Consider the following 8,712-nt stretch of genomic DNA (forward strand, 5'->3'; position numbering starts at 1 on the left):
GGTTTGGCACTGCAGTATTGTAGACAGACTGGCAGAAATTCGCAGGTCAGAGAGAAATAGCATAGCTCTGGCGTCTAGAAGGTGAGACAATTAACTTTCCTCACTCTTTGTAGACAGGCCCACCCTTCTGTGGCTTCCAGGAGTTACTCAGTAATGCTTGACATTTTGTTCCCTGGTCAGCATACAGATAGGGAGAATCTGCTCTGGCAAAACCAGGGCATTACCACTCAAAAAGCCATTTGACAATTTCACTGCTGATGATGGCTCACTTCCAAATTGCACAGCACCCCCAGAACTATCTAAACTGCACGCTGACAGTGTGCAGTGACTGAGATACACTCACTGCCTCAAAAAATAACAGAGTGAAAACTCTGATGTCATTTAAGTACAATGCATTAAACTGCATTTATTTTGTATAGAAGGTAAAAGAGCAGAAATATAAAGCTGTTCTCAAAGTGCATTTAGCATTTAAATCCTTGGTGCAACATGTGGCACATCTCATTACAGATGTAAAAGAACAGACACTTTTTGTTTTTTCTGTAGGATGAAATGATGTTGACTTCCTTCTATGTGTGAACTGATACTTTAGGAATACTCTGTTCCTGTAGCATTTTATAAATATCACCAAATCAAATGACAGCAAACATATGGGCACCTGCCAATCAGTCCTTGAGTGTTTTCCTATCTTAACTTTTGTGCTGATTGATAAAGAAACCTCCAAACAAGTTCTAGCAGTGAGGCATTTGGAAAGGATCCAAAGGTGAGCTATAAATCCAGTACTTGTGCTTTGCCTTTGCAGAGAATTTCTAGTACCATAAATCCAACTTCACGTCCTTCGGAGTTCTTTGCTTATTTGTCTAAGGAGGGATTTCCATTGGCATGGAGGGTATTTAAGCACTGGTTAGGAAGGAGGTACCCAATTCCCTGTTGTGTCTTTGTGAAGCTTTCCCATGGATGCCTCTGATGAAAAGAACTGGAATAGCAGGACTTAACTTCATACAGTCTGTAAGGATACTCGAGGCACTCTCCATATTTTTTGACATCCTAATAAGTTTCTCACGTGGAAAAGGAATTCTTGAATTGTGAATCCTAAATATTAAGAGGACATCAAGGATTGCATTCATTTCCAGGGGGAGGCAGTACAATACGTAAAAAATTACTTCTGATCCTAGTATATATATTTTTTACCACTTCTTTCACCCTGTCTTTCTGCCCCCTCTTTCTAGCTGAAAGTCAAGACCCACAGCTGGAGGAAATAAAACAGCTATATTGAATGCTTTAAAATTAGCATGGTTCAATTTCAGCTCAGAAGTAAGAGAGCTCTCTGCAGAAGGTCTTGAACCTCTTGTTTTGTGCAGCTCTGTCTTGTGTAATGAAAAGAACATAAACCGCTGCCCTATTGGAAAAAAAAATTCGACAAAATTCACCACTTACCTCTTCCCTGCACTCAGGAGATAGTGGTTTTCCTAGCTCGGTAGTGAAAGGCAGTTCCAGCCCCTCAGTTATCAAGTAGCTTCAGGTTGCCCTTAATCACCTGACTATTTGTCTCCTTCAAGGTTTAGACCAAATGACTTAGCAATGCTCATGTGATTTCCCCACAAAGACTGTGGATTTGGTAGCCGTGTGCTGTAGCCTAGGACACACTGGAACAGGAAAGCTGAGCGTGTTCCACAGCAGCAATAACAGCAAACTTCCTTCCCTCCCTGCTTTGCCCTGCCCTTCACCAAACCCTCTTCTCCCAGACCACATAACCATATGGTCAAGGTTATAAAACATAAAGGCCTCTGTGACTATAGAAATCCCAATAAAAACCCAAGGTAGAAGCCTTCACAAGGCTAAAACTTCATTTACATCTGATCCCTGGAGCGTTCAGCTCTGCAGTTTTTAAACCCTGCTCATATCCCCCATAAAAAATGTTTCCCATTTAAATAGTAAAAGATTTACTACACGAACATCCTTTTCCCGCTCCACTGGATTACACCTCTCCAGGGACAAAACACCAACCAGGCAGGGTAAAACACCTGCCTTATTAACACCGTTAATCACGAAACAGTGATGAGGAGCCTGACGTGCAAAAACCTGGCCCCTCTTTGAAGTCTAAGGAGTCTCTGGCTCAGCCAAACAGACTTCAGCTGGGAGTAACAGGTGCTTTTCCTCTCAAATGACACTGTTCTACCTTAGGGTAGCACGAGAACCCAGAGAGCTGCACTGCTCGGAGAGCCAGCGTCCACTCTCATGCCATCACCAGCCCCAGGGAGGCCCCAAGAGCTCGGATGGGCTCATCCTCCCAGCCCAGCAGGCTGAATTAAAAACTCCCTAGCATCCCACAGTCACACATCCTCCTCTTAGGCAGGGCAGCAGCCTTCCTTGGGCTGGCCACAGTGGCACTGCTTGCTCTGCTAAGGTCAGACCATGTGTCTGCTCTGCACTAAACCTGTGTAAGGGCATGCTGTGTCTGCATTAGGGAGTATCTGGGGCCAGCCAGCACCTTCCTCTGCCACAGGGTCTCCCTGGCACAAATCTCTGCCCCAGGATGCCTGCAGAGAAAGGCATATCATTCTATTTTCAGGGTATCCAGACGTGGATGAGAATATCCTAAGCAGTACTGGAATTAGAAACTGGACATTTGTGTATCTGAAGGAGCTAGGGTCCTGTGGAGAGTGTTTGCAGCACCTTTGTTGGAAGGCTAGGAGCTTAGATTTAAGGGTTTAGTATATAGTAATACATATGGGTCAAGATGGAGGATTTGGGGTGTTGTCTAAGTCCTTCTTGTCCTTCTTCTTCCTTCTTAATGGGTTTAGGTGATTTTCTGTCACTGGGTGAAAAAGGTCCGCATTGCGGGCCTTGGATGGTCATTATTGGGTCAAACAAGTATAAATAACAGAGGTGTCACCTCGTTATTGGGGGATTATCACTTAAGTAACCTTGGAAAGAGGCAGAAGCTCTCCATTTTACCTTTGTTTTCTAAGAACTCGCAGTGTGTGAACCTGTAAATTCTGTAAATAGATAAGATATAATAAACATTCAAAGTCCGAACTTGACATCTTCATTTCCCGTGTTAGACATCCTGACTTTGGCAGAGAAGAAAAGAAGCAAAAACCCTCGCACACCTTTGCTTTTATCCAGGTCTATGCACAAAGAGGGTCCTCCAAAACTATCAGGAGGACTGTAGGAAATCGCTGGTTTCAGAAGCTGGCATGAAATTTTGTCCCTGCTGAGGCTTACTCACTACTGCTTTATAAGACTAGCTGCCCACTAAAACTAGATTTTAATTATCCAGCGCCTTTTTACTTTGTGCTGACAATTATACTGTTCAGTCTTCAAAATCCTCTGGGTATGTATCTGACGTGATTTGGTGAAAATCTAGCTGCATTTGCAGACCTGTTTTGAAAACTCTCCGCACTGAAGCTCACCAGTACCTCTATAATCTTCCCCCCGTTCTCATTCCCCCTCCTGCTGCAGTCAGCTTCTGCTATTTCTGCACTGCAGTAGCATTTGCTGACATTTCCATGGGGATGTCGTCTATTAGGTAGCGCTACAGGCTTTGGTTAGCAAAACGTGGTACATCTTGAAGCAGTTAAATTCCTCATGCCATTTTGAAGTTAAAACTCTGTTTCATTTAAAAGCTGGACTCCTGGCTGGTAACTTGTCTGGAATAGTGGGTGGCAGGTCAGTGCAATTTGAAATGGCTAGGGCAGAGAGGGAGACCGTGAAAAATGGAACAATTACACTGCAGGTCAAGGTTTGTTATTGGGTGGCATGGTTTCAATTTGGCACCGAAGCATGGCAACAAGTCTACTAGGCATGATAATACATTTTTGTTATCTGCCATTTGTAAGCAATATTTGAGGAGGGGGAAGGGGGAACATTTAGGACTCCAATACAGCTATCTTGGAGGCTTTGCCTATGATAGAGGCACTAGAGGCACCTTTTTCTCTTTTTTCTTTTTTTTTTCCTTTTTTTTCCTTTTTTTCCTTTTTTTTTTTCCTTATTTCTTCCCCCCCCCCCCCCCCCCCCCCCCCCCCCGCCCCAAGGAAACCATTGTTAACCTAAAGTTTGGAATAAAAGCATCCACATGAAACTTTGAAAACTGTGAACTGTTTGCCAAGTTGTAGATCAAAGGTGCTTGAAAAGATTGATACTTTTTTCTTTCTTTCTTTCTTTCTTTCTTTTTTTTAATAAAAGGTGCACATCTGGTCTGAGAATTGGTCTGCCAAGTTTCAGCCTAATGAACTTTGAGATCAACCTCCTACCAGCAGTTCTCTAAACCCAGATCTCTTATAGACTATCTGGACAATTTTTATAGCCAGGAGGTACTCATATAATGACCATGTTCTCTGCTGGCAACTAATTGACAGACTCCTGACACAGTGTTGTTTCAAGAGAACAAAATTGGTTTTAATTTGGCCCCCATCATTTATCAGCTGGCACATGAAGCCTGGATGTTAAACTTTTATTGCATCAGAACAAGTTAAAAGAGCCCTAAGTCCAGCAGTGGAATGCACATCAACAACAAACTGTTTATGCAGCACAGCTCTTCACATGTTCATTTTTTTTTTTTTTCCCCTTCCATTCCTTTTGCTTTATTATGCCGACTCAAAGCTGGTTGGAAACCTAAAAGCTTTTGCTGAAGCTGGCATTTGTTGGAAACACCCCTTTGTTCTGCACTTTCCTGATTGCCAGATGGGAGGAACTCTTGACAGTTTAAAAGTAACAAAAGATCCTTGCTTATGCTCAGCCCAGAGAGTCGTAGCCCACAGAGCCAGAAGCCCATGCAGAAAGAAGTATTTCCTGCCATAACTAAAATGAAAGCATATTTTTTCCCAAATGAACCCATTTTAAAAATCCTCAACCATTTGAATTCCCTCTTGAAACTAGATTTCATTACACATAGGACAAAAGGTTTGAAAAACTGAAGGCAATAGCTTTGCAAGGTGACCCTTGCAAAAGCCCAACCAGAAAGGGGGCATTTGAGTTCACAAAATTTCCTTGTCCCCAGGCAGGTGAATATGTATATCTCCAATAATCCTTTTGTGTGGACCAGCAAAGCTCTCTTGTAAACACTTTGTCTCAAATCCACTTACCTGAACTCTGTCAAACTTCAGGAGAGAAGGTAATTAAGCCTCAGCACCATTTGTTTGGGTCCAGAAGAGCGATACCATGCACGGAATCTCTATTATTAAATTATTTTTCTTACTGCTTCTCCACCATTGTTAAGGCTAGAAATGTCTTCCTCATGGCTCATCAGATACAAAAACTCCAGATACTCTTAGCAAGTCGTATTTCTGAATTTACAGAAGTTAAAACTGCCCTGGTTCAGCTTACAGACATTGCTCAGAGAGACACTTATGACTCCACTGATTGTACTTTCCAGATTTTCACTGATTTTAAAGCACCTCTCAATCAAACCTCCGATGGATCCCAGGTGTGGATCTCTGTACCAGGAGACATCAGTACAAACAAAGTGAGCCAAGAGATTCCCACGTAATGTCACTGGCACAGCATCCCACAGTACGCGGTCCCTCTGTTGATCCCTTAGTTGATGGGCAGGATCCATCTCTGACTGATTCCTTCAACTTTTCCACCCTCAGGACAACAGCACTGTAGTAGCTCTGTGATCTCTCCGAGCAGCTCTCTGAGATTTCCACCTTATCCTCTGTAGGTAGACCTTTTGTCTTAGAATTAGGGTATCAGCAGTCACAGACAGAAAGTTTGGGGAGTGAGATAACCCTGTGTTCTCTTAGAAGCACAGTGCATTGAGTTAATGCTTTTTGTTTCTGCAAACTGTTAAGGGCTTTTAGATGCTGAGTATATGCAAGAAAGAAGCTGGGAAGAAGTACTGTAAAGCATCTTGGTGTGTGAAAAAGTAGAGCATCTTTGTGTGTGAAAGGCAAGTACAGCTTTTGCATTTTACAGCCACAGCCTTTCAAAGAGCTGAGTATCTAAGTGGGTAATGGAATTTCACGCTGGTACTACAGTTTATTCTGGCTAGAGACATCCCTCTTTTTGCAGTGTAGTCATTGGGAAAAAAAAAATTAAAAATCAGCGATACTGTTTCTGCCTTTTTTTTTTTTTTTTTTTTTTTTTTAACCCAAAAGGAGCAATGAAGATAAAAGGAGGGCTAGGAAGGGTTCCCAAAACCTGTTACGGCTATCCTGTCCTAACTACAGTAAAGAATTTATGGTAGTGATTTCCAGACTTCAAAAGGTTTCAGCTGAACTGATTCAATTAAACAGACACTGCAACTTAAGCCAATGACATGCTTGTACAAATCACTTTTTTAAATACTTTTTTTTTTTTTCTTTTCTGAAATGCTGTTGCCCTGACTGAGGATTTGAACACCCCAGTGCTAACATCCACATTTTAAAATTTTGTTCTCACATGACAATGTGACAGCAGCCTATGGCCAGAATAATTTAAGCCCTTTACTTCTCTCTCCAGACAGTTATTAAAATAAAAACATTTTGCTCCTTCTCTCAAAGTTGTAAAATTGTGTGGGTACCAAATGGCCAGACACACGTTGAAAAGGAAAAAGAAAATTAAGAGTCCTTTGAAAGAGAGAGAATATAATATTGCTGCAGGCATGTCCAGCTGAGAAGAATTAACCTGTTATTGTCAGACAGCAGCATTTCCTCCTTGATGTACTGGTGCTCCCTGTGCTGAATGGCAAACTCTGTACTTTGCTGTCACCTGGAATATTGCTAACTGTAAGACATTCCTGGGCTCACGTCAGTATGAAATCTTCCTTGTTCTAACAGATAGACAAGAATGGATTCCTTTCAACATCGCCCATTCAATACGAGTTTACACTTAGATTACAGAGCTATGCCTGTAGATATTGCAATAAAAATCACAGGAAGCTGGAGGACCTTGTATCTTTCTATGTGTTGAAGAGTAAAACCTCCAGTGTCAGCTGAGTCTGCATCCCATTGTGCTCCCAGCTAAACCAAATATCTGTGAAGTTTCCTCAAAGAATTTACTGCTACCCAGCAGCTAAGAGAGGCACATCCTCTGTGGGTGCAGAAGACAGAGAAATAGAGCAGTGGTAATCTGAAAATCTACCTACATGATTTTTCTCAACATTATTAAAAAGAATGATAGCAAAGTGAGGGCTGGCCAGAGTGGTTATCGTTTTTGGAAACAGTTATGAACAGCTGTAGGAAGCAGCAATAACATATTCAACAAGGGAAAACTGATCCTCTCTTTCAAAGAATATTACATCTGAATGCACTGAAATCCAGCATTTGCAACAACTGTGACAATAATTTTCCAGCTAGTGCTGAACTGGTTCATGTCCACAGAGCACTGTCCTGCTTAAAATATCTTCATTTAAACATCCACTCAAAATGACTCCTGAGAATGGAAACCAGTATATGCAAAAAAGGTCTTGAATGATTTCTCACTCTTCTAGTCCTCACCTTCCCATCCCTCACTCACAACTGGGTTATTACCATCCCCTTTGCTGTGCCATGTCCAACCCAGACTGGAAGGCACAGGCCTGACCCTTTAAAAAATTACTTTTAAAGCAACACGCACAATTCTGGCTTTTTATTAGGAACAAATAGGTAATTGCATAAACTGACCATTTGGCCTTTTAAAGAGTAACAAAAGATTTAGAGTTGCAAGCATGTAGGAAGTCTCTTACCTGCACCGCTGCTGACACAAACCTTAATATTTACTGTGACACTGTCTGACAGCAGAAGGCATCATTAATTCTTTCCAGGTCTTTGTAAGGAATAGTACCAGCCTGCACTGAAAACGTGGACCTCCCTTACTGAAAGTGTTAAGGCTCTGCACTTCCCTGCCTCAGGGCTGACTCTGTACAGGTGTAGTCCACCTCCTGCTAGCAAGAATCTCCAGTTTCCTGGTGTGGAGAGGAAGGAAAAAGACTTCCATTGCCTTCTTACATCGCTTTATGAACCTGGGACAAACAGCACATCTCAGCTTTATCTTCTCTGACTTAGAGAGCACAGTGTCCCTCCTCCATGTTTCAGACACCTTTGAAAAAGCTGGTGGGGCAGAAGAGTTTTTCTACTCCGCAAGGATGCACATGGCACCGGCCATACCTGCTCCAGAAAATTCCACATTGTGTCCATAAAATGAACATCTCCCAAGATGAACTCCCCATAAATATCTGGAAAATGTCACCATCAACTTACAGCTAACTCAAGACATGAACCTTGGCTGACCTGTTTGTGTAGTTCCCTCTAATCCCTCACTTCCTCACAAAACTGGGTAAACAGTCTGAGAAACCTGTGGACCTCTCGGTAAAACATAAATCCACAGTGTTTTTAGTTTGGAGGTTTTGAGGAAGGGATTTCAGGAAGTAGTGAGGAATAATAATGCTCTGGGGTATTTTTTCATTTTCCATTCCAAGAGTTTATACATGTTGTCTGTCACTTCCCCAGGTGATTTGAAGGAAGGAACTGAACTATCTCAATATTTAATTTTTGAGTGATATTAATCAAAATTGTATTTTAAATGACAGTGCTCCATAATGTGAGAATTGCCCTATCTCCAATAAAGAAATAAGTTGTCCATACAAATATAGTCAGACCTGATTTAGATGCAGTCTGGTAGAAAAACATTCCTGACAGCAGCATTATTAGACTACTTCATTTTGTCTTCTGGTGTATTATTTGCTATACTTTCAAGATGCAAATGGCTGGCCTGATTCAGAGTGTGTGGGGAATTCAGAAAGATACGCAAGGG

At 41.9% G+C, this 8,712-nt stretch overlaps 1 long non-coding RNA gene across 1 annotated transcript; it reads right to left on the bottom strand.

The window, feature by feature from the left end:
- Positions 1 to 987: 987 nt before the first annotated feature.
- On the bottom strand, positions 988 to 2,027 carry LOC120766008 (uncharacterized). The gene is made up of 3 exons (XR_005704550.1): positions 1,954 to 2,027; positions 1,435 to 1,643; positions 988 to 1,089 (listed from the first exon to the last, which is right to left on the bottom strand). It is a non-coding gene; the product is annotated as an uncharacterized LOC120766008 (long non-coding RNA).
- Positions 2,028 to 8,712: the final 6,685 nt, after the last annotated feature.

The sequence above is a fragment of the Hirundo rustica genome, chromosome Z (assembly GCF_015227805.2).
Source record: "Hirundo rustica isolate bHirRus1 chromosome Z, bHirRus1.pri.v3, whole genome shotgun sequence".
NCBI lineage: Eukaryota > Metazoa > Chordata > Aves > Passeriformes > Hirundinidae > Hirundo > Hirundo rustica.